We start from the raw sequence: 23,481 nt of genomic DNA on the forward strand, positions 1-23,481 counted from the left end.
TCATTGATCCCGTATTTTGCTTTTTAAATGATCCCTTCTTTGAGAAATAACCTTGCCTCTTACTTTTCCATTTAGATTGTTTATTATGATTTGTCATGTTAGTTTCAGGCATTAGGGCTCGATGCAACACATCAACATAAATGGGTAGTTTCAACATACTAACTCTCTTTAGAATTGTATTTTGGAGTCCACCTTCAAATTTTCTTACTTTTTTGTAATCGGTGTCGACTATATGCAATGCAAATCTGGCCACCTCTGTGAACTTTGCTTCATACTCGGCTACTGTCATGTTACCTTGCTTGAGTTCCTCAAACTCGGACACTTTTTGATCACAGATGCATTGCGAAAAATATTTCTCATAGAAAATTTCAAGAAATCATTCCTAATCAATCCTCTTATTATCTTCTCGGATTAACATTCACTATTTTCTTGCCTCATCCTTTAGAGTGAATGCGGCCAACTGAACCTTTTGTGCCTCAATACATGGAAATACCTCAAATAATTTCTCAGTTCCAAAGACTCAAGCTTCAGCTTTTAATGGGTCTACTCCCCTATGGAATATCGGTGGTTTCATCTTCTTAAATTCTTTAGTGAGGTGTCACGACCCAAACTCGCCCTCATAGGTTTAGTGCCGTAACTAGCTAGTAATCCTGGGATTACCAAAAGCCTCTGAACAAATTAAACAAAATACAGGGGCTAGCGGAAGCAATTATACAAAATACAATGTCCATAGAGCTGTGCTAACATACATGGAACATAAATTTAAAACTTTATATGCACACATGTGACATCATATTTGCATTAGTCTTACATCATTCACATATACAAATAAAACCAAAATGGGACTTAGCCCAATATACAGATAAACAAAAAATTATTCAGATTTTAGTAAAAGAAAACAAAGTCTTAAACTTAGTTCACAAAACTTGACCACTTGACCTTTTTCGGAACCTCCACGGGATGCACAAAGGTTAGCCAAAAAAACGGAATTCCAAGCAATCATCACTAAGCCTGGTCACGCGCTTGGTCACCTACATACATAGATAATACAGTGAGTTGGAGCTGTAATAACCTAACCCTCTCATATGCTTTATTTCCTTCATTATATATGTGATTATGTGAATGATGTGAAAAGCCATGTTTTAATATGTGAATTATATGTTTACAACCTTGTATCTGTCGGTTACGAGAAAATATGTGAAATTACCATATTTGGATTAAAAATTAAAGGCCTTAGAGGCACGATAACCGAAAATTGACTTTACAGTTATGATTATCATGATTTTTAGGACATAATATGAAGTTTTGTAAAAATTTGATTCGTAATGATTTAATTGACTTTCTTTGGCTAATTTCCTAATTAAGTTCCATTTTGACTCAAAAAGCTTAATAGAGATAGATATATACCAGAGCCTTAGGAGACTTAGACAAAAACATATAAAAATATCTCCTGGAGGAAATATAGAGGAGAAGAAAGAGAAGAAAGAGAGAGAGAAGAAGGAGTCAACATAGGAGCTTGGGGATTGAGGAAATTGAAAGAAGATTCAAAAAAGTAGTTCAAGGTAAGTAGGAATCACCTAGAATACCTCTCAATCTTCCTTAAATGGCTTGAAACAAGACCTAAAATGAAGCTTTGGCACGCTTGGAAATTAGGGTTTATAAGTTATCTCTTGCATACTTGAGCTCATGCATATGTGTATATATATATGAAAAGATGAAGAAATAAAGGAAAAATAGAGATTAGGGTTTTATATGTCAAGTAAAAAGAAGTTGGGAAATATATTTATTGTGTTCATATGTTATGATTTTGAAGTGTTGTTGCTTGATTTGTGCCTTAGAAATGCCTTTGGTAAGCTTGAATTTGTTGGATTTTCGTACTGCACAAATAGAGCCAGAACCGCACGTGTTGGATGCATAGTTGCATGTGCGGGGCTCACTGCCACACATGCAGGGTATGGAAAACAGGGGAGGCAAGGTTGGCATTCTAAAATAAAAGAACATGCGGAGCCGCACGTGCAGCAGACTTATCCACACGTGCGGTGAGGGACCTCCGCACGTGTGAGAATTGAGGAAAAATTTGATTACTTTTTGTTGCTTTTTTCGACCCTTTGAATCTGTTAATGTGTATATTAATTTCTCCAAAATGCTTAAAACTGATTAAAACAGTGAACGAAATGGAAGAGTGGTGAAAGTCAAGAAACTAATAAAAGAATACATTACCGAATTATGTGTATGATGTATAGGTCACTCGCTGGAAGGGACCATCGCACGATCGGAAACAGTGAGTAGTAGTAATGTTATGATATGTTGAATGTTACAAAATATATACTTTTGATCACGGATGACATGTTTGACACAATTTGTGTTCAATTAAAGTGTTTGAGAATCTGACAGCATTGGCATATGAAATGGGCCTGAGGCCATTCTGTTATTATATTGGTCTCGAGACCGTTCTGCTATTATATTGGGCCTAAGACCGTTCTGTTATCATATTGGGCCTGAGGCCGTTCTATTATTGTATTAGGCGCGAGGCCGTTTTGTTTTTGTGTTGGGCCCAAGGCCGTTCCGTCTTCTGTAGGCCCGAGGCCATTCTGAAATGTGATTGTGGATAAGTTATACATTTGTTATATCAATATTCTTCAAGACACATGTTCATTATATGCCTCCTTGTATTATTATTATCATTATCATTATTACTACTCACTGAGTCTTGCTCACTCTGTGTTTATATATATTTTATAGGTGGTCAGCCTGGAGGCCAGCCCTAGGTCAGCTTTAGGAAGCTTTTGACGAACCCGTTTTGTTAAGCCTTTAACATTGGAGTCTTTTTGTCTTTTGAGAAGTTCCTTTAATGCCACCTTTTTGTTTAACCTTTAGTGGCTACACTTTGTTGATATGATAAGTTTGGATCGTTAACTCTTTGTATATGGCTACTTGACTTGGACTTATGTATATATGGCCTGTGTATGTGGTCTTTTTATATTTGACTTGATGTGTTAGAATCCTAGCATTTAAGCACTGCGCAATGGACGTTTTGTTATAAAATTTTACTTTTGGTTTAGGTCCCGATATGATTAGATTATTTTAGATTTGTGTTTTGAGGCCTAAGCATAGGTCAGTCATGGCCTAAACTTCTTGGGGCAGGTCCGGGTTGTGGCAAGAGCTCAGTGAATAATAATAGAGTAAAGGATTTAATGAATGTTATCCATAATAAATACAAAAAACAAAATTTAGTTTATCTCAGAAGCAAATTCATACTCATAATCAGCAATTACAGTTAATCATACATGGTACATCCATTAGCACTAACAGAAAAATTTGACCTATAAAGGAACGGCCATGAAGGCATACAGTTGACTCACGAATACATTTCAGAAACATTAGACAACCATTCATTCATAACGGAAATAATATTTCAGAAACAAATCATCTTATATCATTCAGAAAATACTCATAATTGAACATAGCTTGACAAAGTTATTACTTACAATTGGCCGCAATAGCAGACGGACAGAGCAGATAAAGCAGACAAACAGAGCAGATAACCAGATAGCCTACGACTTGTGACCTACATAAACACAGAACGGATACACATTGAAACATACGCTCAAAATTCATTTAATTTATTTCTCTCTTGCCTGGGTGTGTTTCTAATCTTTATCTTCATTATTATGTCTTAATTAGGGCTTAGGAATGCCTAAGATGCAATGAGAATGCCAAAATATAACTTGAAACACTTAGTCAAATTTTCAAAAACAGGGCAACTCGCTCGAGTGCAATTTCTAGCGCTCGAGAGGTCAGCAAAGTCTGCAAAAGTACTGGTTGCATGATTTTTCCGCTCGATGGACGCTCGAGCACAAGACTGGATAAACAGGGTCCCCACTTGAGCGCAACTTTCTATGCTCAAGCGGTCTGCAAAAGTTTGTAAAACTTTTGGGAGCTTTCAATTTACACTCGAGCTCAACTTCGATTGCTCAAGCGAAGGGTCAAAAATAAGGGTGGTCGCTCGATTGCAAGTTCTACCACTTGAGCCAATCCCCAAACTCTGTAAAAGTAATAAGAGTTCACATTCTTCGCTCGAGCGCAAACTTCACCACTTGAGCGGAGGGTGCAAATTCTGGAATTTCCAGATTGCAGTTCTAAGTTCAAAATTCAACTTCAAGACTTTAAAACACATCCTTTTGGGCCCAAAACTTGAGGAAACATATGTAAACTTGTATAACTTTGTGAATTCAAAATCATTTCGCAAAATCATGCCCCAAAAGCAAGTGAATTATGGTAAATTCAAGCTCAATACTCATTATACAAACATGCATGTAATTTCTTTGAACTTAAACCCTTCAAATCATGCTCAAACAAGGCAAATTGATGGAAAACATGATGAAGTCTCAAAACTGAGTTGAAAATATGACATGCATGGAAGAATGACTCGAAATCAACTTCAAAATACTATGAAATGCACACGCATGCTCTAGTCTTCTTCTTTTTTACTTCATTAGTTCATTTCATGTGTTAATATTTTATTATCTTTTGAATCCACAATTTGTGTGAGTCAACTGCATAACTTAAGGATTGGATTTCTTGCCTACAAATCTTAATTCCTTGAATTCTTGAATGATTCTTCCCAATTTCTCAAATTCTAACTAAGTTCAAGCGACTTCCTTCAAATTCCCCAAGAATCTCCCTAGTTAAGCTTGATTTCTTTCTCTTCTCTCTCTCTCTCTCTCTCTCTCTCTCTCTCTCCAACGGTTGTAAGCTCAAAGGTGAGGGAATGAAAAAGTCTAAAATGAGCTAGTGGAGTCCAATTATCCTTATATAGGCTATTTTAATCAAATATAATTAAAGATAGATAAGTAAGCTTAAGTCTAATTGAATATAATCTAATTATTTCGTTCTGAATCGAATTTCAATTCAACCTACCATAAAATTCTAAAAATGCTAATTAGCATGTATTCTCAGCCAATTTCACATTCTTTAGCCGATAAGGCCTTCAATCTGCGGAAACAAACAAAATTCTGAACAGATATTTCTATAATAGATAGATATAATGCAAATATCACATAACTCATACAATTAACGTAGAATTTCATCTTAATTACTTATTAGGCATTCTTAATCATGGATTATAGGCTAATCACAGGTTGGGGTTGTTACATGAGGGCAATTGTGCAGTCATCAGCCTGATGATCTTGCACAGGCGGTATTAGCATAAGAGGCGAGGGTGGCGGTTGTTGCCATTGTTGTTGTTGTCTCCATTCTGTCTAATCGAGCAGTGGACGACTATTCTATCTCACCATTATCTATATAAACTTGCATTATAACAAAAATAAAACTTGTTCGTACACATAGTCACAACAATTCATATCTCATATATTCACATATTCTCAATGCACACAAGCATGTTCTTATCAAATGGATGCACCTTAAGTCTTTTCTAGACACCTTGATGCTCAATTTGACAAGTGTGAGAGTTATTAACTCGTGCTTTGATACCACTCTGTCATGACCTAAACCCGCTCCAAGAGGTATGGATCATAACCGGCCAGTAATCATGATATTACCTACGGTCTTAGATAGAAATCAAATCATATTTAAATATATGGAGCTAGAAACGAAAGCAGAAATATAGAATTTGTCTAATGAGCTTGTGCATAAATGGCATGAGCAAAAATATTTTGTACGTTAATAACTCATACCCATACATATGTAAAAAGATCTCACATGTCCAAGATCATACATATATCTTAACCATACAAAAACCAAAACTTATACAAAGATGTGGTCAAACATAACCAACAAAAGAAAGTAAAAGATCAAAACAAAAGAAATAAAAGCCTCTAAGAAGAGGCACTCCAAGGTTGACATCTTAAAACCACAAGCTTCTCTTGGGCAGACTCTAAAGTTAGGCAACCGGTTGCTCACCTACATACATATATATAAAGAGTGAGCGAAAGCCCAATGAATAACATCAAAGTAAAGAGGTTAATCAATGAGATTTATATATAAATAAGTCATACTTATACATATTACATGTGGAATATTATTTCTATTCATAACAGACTTAAGCAGATCATAACAAAGCAAAACGACCTCGGCTCCAGTCCATTATACTTAAAACATATCAAAGGGACGAAACAACCTTGGGTCCAACATATTCATATTCAAAACGACATTTGGTCCAATATATTCTTATTCAAAATGATATTTGGTCCATTGAGACAAATATCCAAAACGACCTTAGGTCCATTAAGACAAATATACAAAACGACCTTGGGTCAAACATATTCATATTCAAAATGACCTTTGGTCCAATATATTCTTATTCAAAACGACCTTTGTGCATTGAGATAAATATTCAAAACGACCTTAGGTCCAATATATTCTTATTCAACACAACCTTTGTGCATTGAGATAAATATTCAAAACGACCTTAGGTCCATTGAGACAAATATACAAACGACCTTGGGTCCAACTTATATATAGAACGACCTTAGGTCCATTATATGCAAAACGATCTTGGGTTCATCATACTTTAATCTTTAACAAATCAAATTCAAAAGTCACATTGAAACATTCGAAGTCTCATTCATATTTCAAAAATCATGAGTTCCGAGACTTAGGTCGAAATCTAGGTTTTCTATACCTGAATTGAACTTCAAAGCATATATTTTCAAATCAAAAGCTTGCATGGCTTGTACACAACCTCTTAAACACTTAAAAACCCTTCTATAAAAATGGATACAAAACCAATTCTCAAACCTCATGGTCAAAGTTCATGAACTCAAACTCAAATGATCATACATGTAACATTTAACTTCAAATTCCTTTCCAAAGCTTACAAAACATGAAGATTAGCTTTAAAACAACTTAATTCTTGAATGCATTTATGATATGATCCTCAATTCTAACATGGATAACAAAACCTTGCTCAATAGGATGAAACTTAACAAAACTATGCATGCATGTGTGAATTAGCTTCAAATTCATCATCCTTAATTCATTTCTTGTAATTAATCATATATTTCTTGAATTCACATCTTTGATGACCTAAACTCATAAATTAAGATTCAAAAGCTTACCTAAGGTCTTCAATTAAGCAAATTTTAGCAAGAACGTGAGTTCTCTTTCACAATTCTTCAATCTTACAAGCAATTCCAAGCTTCCAAGCTCTTTATCTCTCTAAAATCAAGATCTCTCTCTCTCTCTAAAGCTCTCTTTCTCAAATTTTTAAGGGCAAAAATAATGAGCTTATTCTCATTCTTAACATACATATAAGGCTAGATTAGCTTAATGAACTAATCAAGGATTAGACAAGGTAATTAAAGCTTAAGTTAATTCATCCATGTCTTAATTTAATTGAATTAATCTAATTAATTTAAACTTAATTTAATCAAACTACTCATTAGGCTTTAAAAATTACGCCATTCACAATAAACTCGCCAATTTCAATTTTTGACGCCATTAAGGCCTTCAATTTCAGATTGTAACAAAAGTCACAACATATATTCTTACGGCTAACATATATGAATCCAAAAATCATATAAAACACATAATTAGCATTCAAATATTCACACTAAGCACTTAATTAACATTCAAAATTAAGGATTAAGGGCATAATACGTAACGAGGTCGTTATACTTATAATCAGATAGAAAGACACACAAGTGTATGTTGTGTTAAGTGATTACTCAACTGAAAATGCAGCATAAATATAACATTAAAGCCTAAACTTTACACTTCACATAATTTCCATGACTCACAATGACTCAAGCAATGTGCTTTATTTATTTATTTATTTATTTTCTGACTATGCAATGTCTAGGTTCCTTAAGCGTTTTTAATTAACCCATGTAGTAAGTGTTGGGTCAATGACTCTTAAACCAAATTGTTTTAGGGCACTAGGTGTGAAGATGCCTCAATGGGCTTAATAACTTGAGTTAAAAATGCTATATACCTAAAGTAGTCGCTTTTGTCATTCTACACACTCTCGCTCTTTGACGCGAACACTCACTACTTATAAAGGCAAGAGACTAGATTACTAAATGAAAAGTACGGCAAAACAAACATTTTAGTTTTTTTTTCCTTCACTAAATGGGACAACTCACTCATCATGGGATATGCAAGATAAGAAATCTAACTTCATATTTTCTACCTCAAATAATGCATGGTGTGTAGTGTAAGAATAAATGTAAATGTGCTCAATTTCTATCCAAGCATAAGGAAGGAGTAACAAGTAACACGCTTAAGCATAAGATCAGTAATCAAGTGTTTAATCTCATTGATGAATATCAACTCAAGTGCTATACTTCCTAATAGGGGTGTATAGAAATTCAAATTACTCGAAGAACTGATCCAATCTACCTGACCCAATTACAATACGGGTGGTTTCGACCAATCACGTAGTCGGTTGTGGTTGGCATTGATGATTTTTCTCTTAGTTTGGTTAGATATCAGATTTAATAAGAAAAAATCAGTATAACTTGCCCCGACCAAACTAGTTATTCCAGCTTGCAACATGTACCTCTTTGTTTTCTTAGTTGATTAACTTGAATTTATTTTTCAAATAAATGTCTCTTTATCTTCTCAAAACACATTTTTCCAAGACAAAGTTTGTCCTTCTCAAGATTTTTACCTTCCCAAGATTTGACCCTCTCTACAATAATAATAAAAAAGACCTAATCCTTACCTACCATTTTGTCTCCCAAGATTTGGCTCCACAATAAAATAAAAAATAAAATAAAAATCTGACCCTCACCCACCATTTTGTTAACACTCACCCATATCTCTTAACCCTCTCATTTTATTTTATTCTCTCTCTCTCTCTCTTTCTCTCTCTATATATATAGGGAAATTCTATTTACACACCACTAATCCTCTCAATACACACCATAACAGATTAAATTTATAATCTAATAATATCCTCAAATGAAATCACCATTAAAGACAACATGGGATGCATTCTACCCATTTAAAATTTTTATATTTAAAAATATAAAATACTCTCCACACGCCATCATCCCTATAAGGTTTAAGGTTTCAACATATAAACATTATATTTCTTCATCTTCTTCACCATTAACATACACTTATGATGTCATTCATTATCAATAAGCTCACTTCATTCTCTTCTCCATTATACTTATTTTTCAAACTCAAAACATTATTGCCTTCGAAGATTTAGGGTTTAAGAATATTGAAATCAATTAGTTTTGAAGATTTGCACACCATGGATGACACTAAGATGGTTATAAACATTGAAAAGGTTCATTTGAACATTGAAAATGTTAGTTTATGACTTGGCTTTTTTGTTTTTTATTTATCTAATTTGTATGTTGGGAAGATAAGTTTGTTCATCGTGTTCGAATAACTAGACTTGAACTTTTACACAATGTTTGATTATTAATATTTGAACAAAATAGTTTTGTTCAAATTATTAAGATTGAACAAATATTAAATGTTCATACATAAAAAAAAAAAAAAAAAATTGTATATTTTAAGTTAGTTTGGTTAAAATAAATTAAACTTTTATTCTTTTTTCATATATATAAATTTTTAAATACATTAAGTTTGTTTAACTCTGTATACATGAGCATGACTAATTTGATGAATTTGTTAAATTTTTTTTTTTTACAGAATTCTATACCCACCCAATATAGCAATGTTGAAACTGATTGTGTTGCTGATTACAAAAGTGAATTTGTTACTAAAGTGGCATGCTTATGTTTCAAGATCAACACCAGCGAACATGAAGGCCGAACGAAACACTCTACTGGTGATTTGAAACGATGAGACGAGATACAATGAAAGTTCAACACCAACTACAAAGGTCAACATCGGTGAAGATGAAAGCAGAATGAAACTTTCGTCGGCAATAGAGATCAAGGCTAACGAAGATGGTCTTTGTTTTGAAAATTGTGAGGGGTTTTTGTTGTGTGTAGTGGTAAAGATGAAGAGTTTTTGATGTGTGTATTGGTGTGTATTCAAATGGTTAGTGGTGTGTTAATGTAGGGTTAGTAATGAAAAGTTAATGCGTGAACTAAGATATTTTTAAACCCTAAAAATTATTTTGTATATGACCTAAATAATGGTGTGTACTGAAAGTATTAGTGGTGTGTAAATAGAATCACCCATCGTCACGACCCCAACCCATCTCAAACAGGATGGTGAAGTGAGCCGCTAGTAGTTCCTAACTACCGAAGGCCTGTCTGAATAAAAGTCAATTCAAACTGGACTCTTATGAAAGTTGGGGCAAATTAAGATTTAAATTGAGAATTTAATTATGATTTGATTTTGGAACATACAAAATTAGTTAGTTTTAATTTTAATTACGTACATGTAAATATTTTTGTAGGAATTTTATAACCTCAATTTTAGATTTTGAAGAGAGAGAAAAGAGTTTGAAATTAATTTCTATAATTAGAAAGAGATAATGAAAGGATGAAAATTTTGGAATAGGATGTGGAATCAAGGAATTAATTTGGGAAATAATCATTTTGGGTTGGATTCTTGTTGTCCTACATAAATTTAAGTTTCAATTGCATAGACATCATTGATTTTTACAAGTTTTGAAGGTTTGAGCTTTTGTTTTGAAGAAAGAAGAATAAGGTTTTGGGAAACATGAAGTTTGATTCTAATTTTGACAAATTAAATGAAGTTTTGATGCGAATGAGTTGAAGATTAATCATATTTTCTTGTATAATGATGAATTTATATAATTTTGGATGGGTGTAGTATGAGTTTTAGTAAAAATTTTAGTAGATGAAGCTTTGAACATTGAAGAATTTTTCGAACATCACAAAATTCCGAAAATCGCACATGCGGCTGTGAGCCCCGTACGTGTGGCCAACACCCTAAAACAAGGCTCTCAATTCTAAAATAACCGCACATGTAGCTGGAACTCCCGCACATACGAAAAACAGGGATGTGTATTTGGATCTCATTTCAACCTTTTTGACCTTTTAGACACCTTTACATATTTATTAAGACTAACTAGAAAATAAAATATATTTAGAAACCAACTTTAATTAAACTGATTGAATGAACGAAGTTAAAGTAAATTAGATACTTTTGTTTTATCGACTTTGTATGTATGTGTTATGTAGGTTTGTCATACGAGGAGATTTATTGGAGTCAAACCCACTATGAGTAATATCTTTGTAAAGTTATGTTCGAAAATATATTTTGGAAATGCTTTGAGAATGATGTTTTCTGAAATCTTATTTTATATGAATCAATGAATGTTCCATGTTGCGAGGAATCTAATAGTGGCATCCTTTAGTGAGTCCGAGCCATTGAAGGGCATTTATCTATGCGCCATGCCATTTGTCGAGATCTCTTTAAGACAACCATGTATGGTTGGATGTGTTACTTTATTAGATGTACCATGTTATCACAATTTTGAGCATATCTTATGAAATGTTCAAATGCTTTTGGAATTGTGAATTGGAATAGATCTTTTACAAATGTTTGGAATTCATTCATTACCACTTTACCTTGGTATTACTCATTGGACTTTAGCTCAGGTAAGCAACATGAAGAGCAACCTTAGAGTTGTATTTGAAGACCTTTGAGAAAGCCTTATGAGAGTTGTCGCTTGAGCTAAGTCTATTGTTTACCTCATTTTGGGAAAAGTTTTGAAGAGTCAACACTATGAAATTGTGAATGTTTGTATTTGATTTAATTATGTGGGTAATGTAACAATAATATGTATATGTAATATTTCCATGTTAGTTACGCACTGCTGAATGGACAGGTTTATTTTCTAATTAATTGGTGTTTAAAAAAAAAAAAAAAGGCTTTCGCTTGTCACCCCATTATTATATTAAATATTTTGTATTTTGTCAAGATAAGCCTTTGGTAATCTAAAATTACTGGCCGGTTACCTCACTAACCTTTAGGGTCGAGTTTGGGACGTGACACCCATATATATATATATATATATGTGTGTATGAATGTATGTATATATATATATATATATCTTACACAACCCCACTATCCCATCTCCCTTTCTCTCAACCCCTCTTACTCTCTCTCTCTCTTCTCTACATCTCTCTTTTTCTCAACCCTTTCTGTGGTCCCTCTTTTCAGATCTATATATGTCGTCTTCCTCTTTTCACATGAGCACCGATCTCCAAGGCCGTTGAACCCCCTTTCCCTCTTTTGTTAACCTTTGCAAATATTTTTGCCAGATATATTGTTGATGAGATAATTATGCCACACAGGAGACCAATTTGAGATTTTTTTTTTTGTTTTTTTTTTTTTGGAGCTTTGTTAATGATTTGTTTTATGAGATGATTATATGGGATAATATAATAATCAAAGTCATATCTGCAATATGGTGATGAATGAACATAGGTTTTTTTTTTTCACTTCTCTTTTGGTGGTCAATACCTTTTTTTTTTGGGACCTCCACCATAATCTCAAAAGTGCCCCTCTCGTTGAACCCCTACCATTACCACAAGCTTTCCACTAGCAACTCTCCTTCCCCACCGTCTACACTAGCCCCGGCTGCCCACACCAACCCTCCACCACTTTTTCCTGCCACACCATCTCCTTCGAAACTCATGGCCACCCAAGTCACTTCTCTGGTGGCTCTTCCAAACCCTCCATTCGCAATTACCGCCTCCTTTTGCAATCTACTTAGATCTGGTTTGATAGTTTATGATCGAACCACTACCATTTGTTCGATGGCATATGACTGAACTACTATTTGGTGGTCTGCATTGCACAGATCTAGTTTGACAATCTATGACCGAACCACCAATATTTATTCGGAGATATATGTTCGAAATAACACTCTTTGTTCGACATTTGTTTTCCAAACCAAGTGTTACAACTTCGATATCTCTATTTGTATTCCTTTTCGAACAACGCGTTATAATCCACGCCATATGAAACCCTAGTTGCAAAAAGAAAGAAACAGCGTATCTCAATTGCAATCGATGATTGATCGGCTAAGAGAAAGAGATATGATGTAGCTTGGCTATAACGGTTATGAGTAATGATAAGCTAATGGGTGGTGAAGTGGTGGAAAAAGGACAAAGGGAGGTTGAGAAAGGATGGGTAGTGGTGAAAGGCAATGGGAATAAGTTGAGGAGAATTGCTAGAGTGCGCTGGTTGGAATAGTAATGTCTAAGGGTTAGGATTTTGAACAGAGAAGTTTAGGGACAAAACTGAAATTTTGTATCAAGATAAAATTGTAAAAAAAATAAATAAATGATGTAGGGTTCAAGAGTAATTCTATTTGCAGACCATACAAATTCTAAGTACACATCACAAATGGTGTTTGGATATAAAGGAAAAAGATCTGAACCCCTTTTTTTTCCCCACCTCCTTGACTCCCTCTCTTTTTGATTGGTCAGATTTTTTTTTTCCCAATCACCACCCACCACGTGTGTGGGGGGGGTGGTGATTGGAGGGGTTCTCTATCAAAGCCTGGATATAAATTTTTTTGAACAAAAGTCAAATGTTCAAATATAACTTTATGAACATAAAACAATTGTTTAGATATAAATAACAATAATGCTACGCACAAACAGGACCAAATACAGAACCAAATACAAAATTGTTCATCCGGATGACCACTCAGATGATGGGGTGGTCAACCGGATGATAAGATGATAGTTGCAGTTGACGAGATGACAGCCGCTATTGACAAGATGATAGCCACGGTTGACAAGCTCTGGCTGTGGTCGACAAGATGACAATCGCGGTTGACAAGATGATAGTCGCGGTCAACAAGCTCTGGTCGGTCAACCACCCAATCATCCAGGTGTACAGTTTCTATGTTTGGTTATGTGTTTGGTCCTCTATGTGCATAACAGTATTGTATATATAATTGAACCAAATATATATTTGAATAATTTATTTTTATTCATAATTTTAAATTTGAACATTGACTTTTGTTCAAAAATTTATATTCAAACATCATTTATAGTGTGTACTGATAGTTTGTATAGTGTATAAATAAAATTTTTGGGTCCAAACTAGGGGTGCTCAATGAATTTGCCGATTCGTCAAACCGCCCGACCTGACCTAACGATGAGTTTTGGGCGGATGTGTAATAATGGGCGAACAAATGTAGGTAAAAAAATGTGAGTTTAATGGGTGTGGGTTGGGTAGTGGATCAACCGCCACCAAACTACATAGACCCAACGTGCTTGTACCCCTCTCTCATTCTCTTATTTTTTAGCATTGATTGGAAGTTCGAATTTGAGTTTGCCTGAATCGTTCAAATTTTGACTTCTTGGTTGTTCGGTTGGTTATCTTGCAAGAAAGTGACAACCGTGATCAATAAAGATGACAACCGAAGTAGACAAGTATTGCACGGTCATCCGGATGATTAATTGAGCAGTTGACTGACAAACGCAAATTTAGATTTTCGGAGATCGATTGAGTGGTTGACTGACAAGCACATCGAGATCTTCATCTTCATCTTCATCGAGAGAGAGAGAGAGAGAGAGCACCGCCGAAAATCGCCTCCACGCACCGGAAATTGCCAATTAGTCTTTAAGAGGAGTGAATAGTATTTTTCATTGTAGTTTATATAGTGGTCATTTGGTAATATTTGAGATTGATGAGGGGTATTTAAGTCATTTTGTCCCTCAATTCTAGCTTCCCGCTTAAGCTATTTCAGAAAAGCATCTCCTCCCCGGCTCAAAAAATAATCATTTTTTTGACTTAATTCAAGCTAAAAATTGATCATTTAAATTAGATCAAACACTCAAAAATTACTTATTTAAGTCAAAAGTTGAACTAGGTTAATTTTAAACTCTGCCAAACGGGGCTAAATCCCGACACAAAGCATCCATTTATTTAACTTTTGAGATTCCCAAACCATATTCTCACTTCTCTCTCTCTCTCTCTGCCCAAACCGTGACCTTAGTCTGCGTATCCCTCGATCGGCCGGCACTGTCTCCATCCTTCGACCGGCGGCGAGCGGCGGCGGCGGCGGCGACTGAGGTATATTCTTCTTCTCTTCTTCTACTCTAATGTTCTGAGTTTTGTTGAAATCAGCCCTTGGTTTTCATTCCAAATATCATACTATTTTCTAATTCAATTTTTGTTGATTTTATTTATTGATTTGGGGTTTTTTTGGGCAAAAGGAGGTGATATTTATTCCATCTTTTCAGATCTATTTTGCTTGTTTGATTGGTTTGTATTGTAGATTTTCAGATTATCAGTATGTTGTTCTATATATTTCTGTTGTGTCAAAATGACAGTTAAATATAATTTTTTTATATATTTCTATTTTTGTGGTGTTTGAAAATTTGTTCTATGTATTTGTTCTATTTGGCTAGATCTTTTAAAATTTCGATTCCATTTAATAGTTGAATCCATTACTTAATTATAACTTTGTTAAATTTTATGTCAAATTTAATATAAAATGTGACTCAAGTCTTTTTATTGGAACAAATATACAGTCATATTAGATAGAAACACTACAAAATTACTAACAAATATATTAACCAAGAGAAATATTAAATTTTCTCATCATTTAACAATTATTAAAATTTTCTTATATTTATTTATTATTGGTATTTAACAATTATCAATTGTGTCTTTTTATTTATTTTAAAACATGAAAATTTGTTTGTTATTTTTTATTTTTAGCATATTTTAGAAGGTGATGCTATACTTTATGCTTTGCGTTTTTAAAAATAGTCTTTTATTAACCAGTAATTATAGCTATTTATGAAATATGAAAGTTTGGACTTTATTTTTATTATAAAAAAGGAAGAATAAAAAAATTTGGACCCAATTAAGGCCCAAAACAATAAAAAACTACTAGAAAATAGTCTGAAAAAAGGTCTAAAATAATAAAGTCCAAACCGCCAAACTAATCCTCATCCAACTATTAATCCACACGGCCTCTTCAATCTGCATCCTCTCACTAAGCGAACATATGCGGATTGATTTTTTTCGATCCGCCTAAGTTTGCATGGATGGCAGATGGGAGGCCATCTGACCCAAGCAGATCTACGAGCACCCCTGATTCTTAAAATATAGGCTAAAAATTAAATAAATAAATAAATTAACTGAAAGAAAACCTACTTAATTTTTTATTAAATTTATAAATACTTGTGCATATGGGTCGACATACATAGTTATAACCTTATTGCCGCCGCCATCACCATCACCATCACCATCACCATCACCACCACTCCTACTGTTACAAGGTCAATTTTTTTGTTTCAAATTTCCAGCCTGTAATGCCACTAAGTTGGACACTTAGTCTCAGCCAATTATGAATACACACACACACAAAGTGTTATAGCAAGTAAGAGAATAGGCAACAAGAGATTACAGGAAAACTCTCAACTTTTATTAATTGCACCAACAATACAAAGGATGCCTATGGAAACTCTTACCCTATGAAGCACGGACATGGACATGCATACGGACACAGACATGGACACAGGACACAGCAATTTCTAAAAAATAGGGACACGGACACGGCAAGGGACACGGCAAATTTTTTAATTTTTTAATAAATATTTTTATTTTAATACACATTAATTATTTTATTTATTTATTATATTTTTTAAATAATTAATTTTTTTATTTTATTTTACATACATGTGTTTATTTTTTTTATTAATATGTATGAGTATATATTATCTTACAATATGTATTATATATTATCTTATAAATATATTATATGTTATATAATAACTATTATATAATATATAATAATAATAGTTTTTTTTTTTTTGATCAGACATAATAATAATAGTTATTGCTGGAAATTTGTGTTAATGCATATAATAAGATAGTGGCATATGATAGTGGTGTTGGTGGTAGATAGTGGCATGTATAGAATATGATAGTGGTGTTGGTGGTAGATAGTGGCATATATATAATATGATAGTGGTAGATAGTGGTAATATATAATATGTAAGTGGCATATAATGGGTTATAATGATGTTTGTAATATCTCCTATATAAGGAGTGTCATTTGGTCTTGTAAAATAAGAAGTTTTGAATATAACATAAATATATTCCTTCTTCCTCATATTTTCGGAGTTCTTCTTCCTCATATTTTCTAAGTTGGTATCAGAGCTACAAAAAACACAGCAGCCCTAAAACCGTCATAGCCATGTCGGAAGTCACGTCCGAAACCACTTCAACCCCTGCCGCTGCCATTCCGGTGAAAACGTCAAACTCTCACTCTGTCCAAATCACCACCATCCGCCTAAATGGTGATAATTTTCTCCGCTGGTCACAATCTGTCCGGATGTATATCCGTGGGCAAGGAAAGATCGGTTACATCACTGGTGACAAGAAGGCTCCTGCTGTTAATGATCCGCTGTTCGACAGTTGGGACGCTGAAAATTCCATGGTTATGACATGGTTGGTCAATTCCATGGAGGAGGATATAAGCTCTAATTACATGTGCTATCCTACTGCACAAGAATTGTGGGATAATGTTAGTCAGATGTATTCTGACCTAGGAAATCAATCTCAAGTTTTCGAATTAACTTTGAAGTTGGGAGAGATTCGTCAAGGAGATGATTCCGTCACCAAATATTTCAATTCGTTGAAAAGGTTGTGGCAGGATCTTGACATCTTCAACACATACGAATGGAAATCGGTTGACGACTGCAACCACCACAAGAAAACTGTGGAAGATAGCCGTATTTACAAGTTTCTTGCCGGCCTCAACATTGAGTTCGATGAAGTGCGAGGAAGAATTATTGGCAGACCTCCTCTCCCATCCATTGGCGAAGTATTTGCCGAAGTCAGAAGGGAAGAGAGCCGAAGGAGCGTCATGCTTAAGAAAAAAGGTACTGGTGAATCAATTGAAATTTCTGCTTTAATTAGCGATGCTGCGGCCAACAAGGCTGCAAATTACCAGCGCAGGTTTGATGATAAGCCACGGGTCTGGTGTGATTTTTGCAACAAGCCTCGCCATACACGCGAAACGTGTTGGAAGATCCATGGCAAACCTGTCAACTGGAAAAGCAGCAAACAAGGAGAGAAGAATCGTGGCTTTCCTACCGCTAATGAAGCCGATTCAGGTCCCTTCAACAAAGAGCAGATTGATCAACTCTTAAAGCTGATAAAATCCAACTCCTCATCCGGTACTCCGAGTGTTTTGTTGGCACAAACAGGTAGAAATCCTAAAGCCTTCTCTTGCCTAAACTTCTCTCCGTGGATCATAGATTCCGGTGCCTCCGATCACATGACTAGTTTTTCCCATTTATTTAGTACCTATTTCCCTTGTTCTGGTCATGACAAAATCAGAATAGCCGATGGTAGTTTTTCACCATTGCAGGAAAAGGATTTATTAAACTAACTGAGAAAATTAATCTCAATGCTGTTCTTCACGTCCCCAACTTAGCCTGTAACCTTTTGTCTGTCAGTAAACTATCTAAGGATTCTAATTGTCGTGTTACATTTTTTGAATCCCATTGTGAATTTCAGGACCAGAACTCGGGGATGATGATTGGGCGTGCTAGGATGCTTGAAGGTCTTTACTACTTTGATGAAGTACCTGTTAGTAATAAAAAAGCTCAGAGCTTTAATAGTACTAGTTCAATCTCTGTTCGAGAAAAAATAATGCTATGGCACTATAGGCTAGGACATCCTAGTTTTCTTTATCTGAAACATTTATTTCCAGAATTATTTAAAGGGATTGATTGTTCTTCTTTTCATTGTGAAAGTTGCTTTTTTGCAAAATTTCATCGCTCTACTTATTTGCCAAAACCTTACCAGGTTTCCAAACCTTTTTATTTGATTCATAGTGATGTTTGGGGCCCTTCTAAAATCACTACTCTTTCTGGTAAAAGATGGTTTGTTACATTTATTGATGACCATACCCGCTTATGTTGGATTTATTTGATGAATAAAAAATCTGACGTGAAAAATTTATTCACAAATTTTTACAATATGATTGAAAATCAATTTCAAACCAAAATTGGTATTTTACATTCTGATAATGGAACAGAATATTTCAATGAGCAGTTGGGTGAGTTTTTGGAAAAAAAGGGGATTTTTCATCAATCTACATGTCGGGATACCCCTCAACAAAATGGCATTGCAGAACGAAAAAATAAACATCTACTTGAAGTAGCACGTGCTATAATGTTTTACATGCATGTTCCTAAATATTTATGGGGTGAAGCAATTTTAACAGCCTCTTATTTGATAAACAGGATGCCTACAAAGGTGTTAACATACAAAACACCTTTCGATTGTCTCAAAACTTTTTTTCCTGACACGAGGTTGTTTTCTGATTTACCCGCCAAAGTTTTTGGATGTACTGCCTATGTTCATGTTCCTAGTCAATTTCGTTCAAAACTTGACCCCCGTGCTATAAAATGTGTTTTTTTGGGTTATTCCTCAAACAAAAAGGGGTATAAGTGTTTCGATCCTCAAACCAAGAAATTTCATGTGAGTATGGATGTGTCATTTGTGGAAACAAAATCCTATTTCCCCAACACTTCTCTTCAGGGGGAGACAAGTGGAGTAGAAGACCGTTTTTGGGATATTTCTATCCCACTCCCCAATGTCATTTATCCTACACAAAAACCACATCTGTCTGATAATGATCACTTAGGAGAACCAAGTTCTATGGTGCCTAGTCAAGAAGATTCTTGTTTAGGGGGAGAAGTACTACAAAATGATCTAAATCCTGAGCTTCAGGTTTATACTAGGAAGCGATTTCATCTGAGGAATAATGACCCGAATGTCCATCCTAATGACCCGAATGTCCACCCGAGTTCTGGCATCGAAATTTTAGGTAATCCTATTCCTTCTATTTCCGACCTTGATGTTCCTATAGCAATTAGGAAAGGTGTCCGAAATTGCATTAAACATCCTATTGCAAATTACCTCTCCTATCAAAGACTGTCTAAAAACCATAGAGCTTTCACATCTAGGATTTCACACTTGTTTGTTCCAAGGAATATACAGGAAGCATTGGATGATCCGAATTGGAAATTAGCAGTCATGGAGGAGATGAATGCTTTAAGGAGAAGTGGTACTTGGGAGATAGTTGATCTACCCAAAGACAAGAAAACAGTTGGGTGTAAATGGGTGTTTACGATAAAATGTAACGCAGATGGAAGCGTTGAGAGATACAAGGCGAGACTGGTGGCTAAAGGCTTCACTCAAACTTATGGGATCGACTATCAGGAGACGTTTGCTCCTGTTGCTAAAATAAATTCCATCAGAGTACTGTTATCTCTTGCAGTAAATTCAGATTGGCCTCTACATCAACTTGACATTAAAAATGCATTTCTCAATGGTGATCTTGAAGAGGAGGTGTTCATGAGCCTACCGCCGGGATTTGAGCAGAGACTTGGAAGTGACAGAGTATGCAGATTGAACAAGTCATTATACGGACTCAAACAATCACCAAGAGCATGGTTTGAACGCTTTGGGAAGGCAGTTATCAGTTGTGGCTTCTCGCAGAGTCAAGCAGATCACACAATATTTTATAAACATTCAAAAAACAGTAAAATTGCAATTTTGATTGTTTATGTTGATGACATCATTTTAACTGGTAATGATGAAGCAGAGTTAGCAGCCCTCAAAGAGAAACTCGCAAAAGAATTTCACATTAAGGATCTGGGAGCCCTCAAGTATTTCCTCGGAATGGAATTTGCAAGATCCAAGGAAGGTATATTCGTTAATCAGAGAAAATATGTTCTTGATCTCCTTGGAGAAACAGGTATGCTTGGTTGTAAGATGGTGGAGACTCCGATCGAGCCTAACTTGAAGTTACAAGCTGCTAAGGCTGAAGAAGTCAAAGAGAGGGAACAATATCAGCGACTTGTCGGGAAATTGATTTACTTGTCTCATACGCGGCCTGATATTGCCTTTGCAGTCAGCATGGTAAGTCAGTTCATGCACTCACCAGGGGCAGAGCACTTTGAGGCCGTTTATAAGATCTTAAGATATTTGAAAGGAACTCCAGGGAGAGGCTTACTGTTCAAGAAACATGGACATCTTCAAGTTGAAGTATACACAGATGCAGACTGGGCAGGAAGTGTTACAGACAGGAGATCAACATCCGGATACTGCTCCTTTGTAGGTGGGAACCTAGTTACATGGCGGAGTAAAAAACAGAATGTGGTAGCTAGAAGTAGTGCAGAAGCAGAGTTCAGAGCTGTTGCCCATGGAATCTGTGAAGTAATGTGGATTAAAAGAATTCTTGAAGAATTAAAGCTTTCTCACCCGACACCTATGAAGGTCTATTGTGACAACAAAGCAGCTATATCTATAGCTCATAATCCAGTTCTACATGATCGCACAAAACATATAGAAGTGGATAAACATTTCATCAAGGAGAAAATCAATGCTGGCATAATCTGTATGACCTACCTTCCAACAGGTGAACAATTAGCTGATGTGCTAACGAAGGGACTACACAAGAAGCAATTTGATAAGCTGACTAGCAAGCTGGCTATGGAAGATATCTTCAAACCAGCTTGAGGGGGAGTGCTGGAAATTTGTGTTAATGCATATAATAAGATAGTGGCATATGATAGTGGTGTTGGTGGTAGATAGTGGCATGTATAGAATATGATAGTGGTGTTGGTGGTAGATAGTGGCATGTATAGAATATGATAGTGGTGTTGGTGGTAGATAGTGGCATATATATAATATGATAGTGGTAGATAGTGGTAATATATAATATGTAAGTGGCATATAATGGGTTATAATGATGTTTGTAATATCTCCTATATAAGGAGTGTCATTTGGTCTTGTAAAATAAGAAGTTTTGAATATAACATAAATATATTCCTTCTTCCTCATATTTTCGGAGTTCTTCTTCCTCATATTTTCTAAGTGTTATTATATAATAACTAAACCCTCATACGTTAGAAGCAAGGGAGGGAGAGAAGGAGAGAGAGAGAGGGAGATAGGTCCAGGTCAAGGTCAAGGTCGTGATCGCGATCGAGAGAGAGAGAGAGACAGATTGTGAAGGCGAGAGAGAGAGACAGATCGCGATCGTCTGGGGCTTGGAGCTTCGACCTTCTGATGGAGCTTGGAGCTTGGAGCTTGGAGCTTCGATCTTCGATCTTCGACCGGATTCATGGAGCTTTGACCTTCGATCTTCGATCTTCGACAAGTTTGTCTCTCTTCACTCTCTTCCTTCACACTCTCTTCTTCGTTTCTCCCTCCTTGCCGTGTCTCTCGCCGTGTCCAGATCTGGACACGCGTGTCCCCTACAAGAAAAACAATTAAATTAAAGGGACACGGCAGATGGAGTGTCCCGTACGTGTCCCCGACGTGTCCCCGTGTCCCTGGCTTGTCCCCGTGTCTGACATCGCCACGGCGTTGATTTTGCCGTGTCTATGCTTCATAGCTCTTACCAACACTTAGTTCATTTTCGAGTTCCATGGCTATGCCTAAATAGGCTTACAATCAGTTACAAACTTTACAACCAGCATTACAAGGAAAGCATGCCAAGTGGCATGGCAGTTGACACCCCCAACTGCCAAGGGACTTAGGATCATTTCTGGAACATAACTGCTAGTAACTGCTGCTAACTCCCTGCCTTGATTCCAGATGTCCAGACTTGCCTTGTCTTTGCTCAACATGGGTAACTGCTGCCAAACAAGCATAACTACCTTGAAACTGCCCATGTTGTTTGCCTTCTCAGTCAGCCATGAATTTGGTTGTCTTGGCCCCCAGACCAAGTTTTGCCTACTGAATGCTTTGAACCCCCAAGTATGCTGTAGCCCACATTCGGGTCATGTTAATGCCTTGCATATGTGCCACTGCTGCGCATACTTTGGCCAAGGGTCCTGTGCTACTGCCTCAGCACTTTGTCAATGTTTCACCTTGCTGCTTTGGCATGCCACCATCATGCCGTGGTCTTGGTTGGACATTGGTGCAAGGTGCTGCCAATGCCAACCATGCAGCCTTCAAGTAAAAGGTGCTAACAAACCACCCCCACCAAAAGAAGCCAACGTCCTCGTTGGTAGGGTCTTCAAGTACTCCTTGACCTGTTTTTCAAATTGCCACAATGTGACATCCTTTTCCCAACTTGCATCTGATTCTGAGGAACCCTTCCACTTTACCAAGTAATGGATCCTTCGATTCTTTTTGCTTTGACCCTCGGTCTTGTGATCAAGAATCTGTTCCACTTCCTTGTCAAACTGTTTTCTGATCACCGGGGGTGCTCTCCGAGCTTGTTTCCTTGTCAAGTTTGTTTGATCCTCATGAAATGGTTTCAAAAAACTGACATGGAAAGTTGGGTGGATTTTCAACCGATCAGGCAGCACTAGCCTGTATGCAACATTTTAAGATTTCAAAGGGGCCATCATATTTCAAAATTAAGCCACGGTGCACTTACTGCTTATCTTCTTCCAGATCTGTGGAGTAAGCTTCAGTAGCACTTTGTCATCCACTTTGAACTCTAAGGGTCTTCGCCCTTTGTCAGCATACTTCTTCATTCGTTTGCTTGCTTTGGCCAAACTGTCTTGTGCTTCTTCCGGCAATTCTTGTTTGGTCCTTGCAAAGCGG

General features: G+C 35.9%; 1 protein-coding gene across 1 annotated transcript in view; it reads left to right on the forward strand.

The window, feature by feature from the left end:
* The first annotated feature begins 14,711 nt into the window (after positions 1 to 14,711).
* The window catches only part of LOC114293063 (rRNA-processing protein fcf2), a 41,845-nt gene continuing 33,075 nt past the window's right edge, over positions 14,712 to 23,481 (forward strand). The window contains exon 1 of the mRNA XM_028237082.2: positions 14,712 to 14,961. The gene's annotated coding sequence lies outside the window, so the exon portion shown is untranslated. The remainder of the gene's footprint in view (positions 14,962 to 23,481) is intronic.

This window comes from Camellia sinensis, chromosome 6, assembly GCF_055761805.1.
Source record: "Camellia sinensis isolate YWXY chromosome 6, ASM5576180v1, whole genome shotgun sequence".
Classification (NCBI taxonomy): domain Eukaryota; kingdom Viridiplantae; phylum Streptophyta; class Magnoliopsida; order Ericales; family Theaceae; genus Camellia; species Camellia sinensis.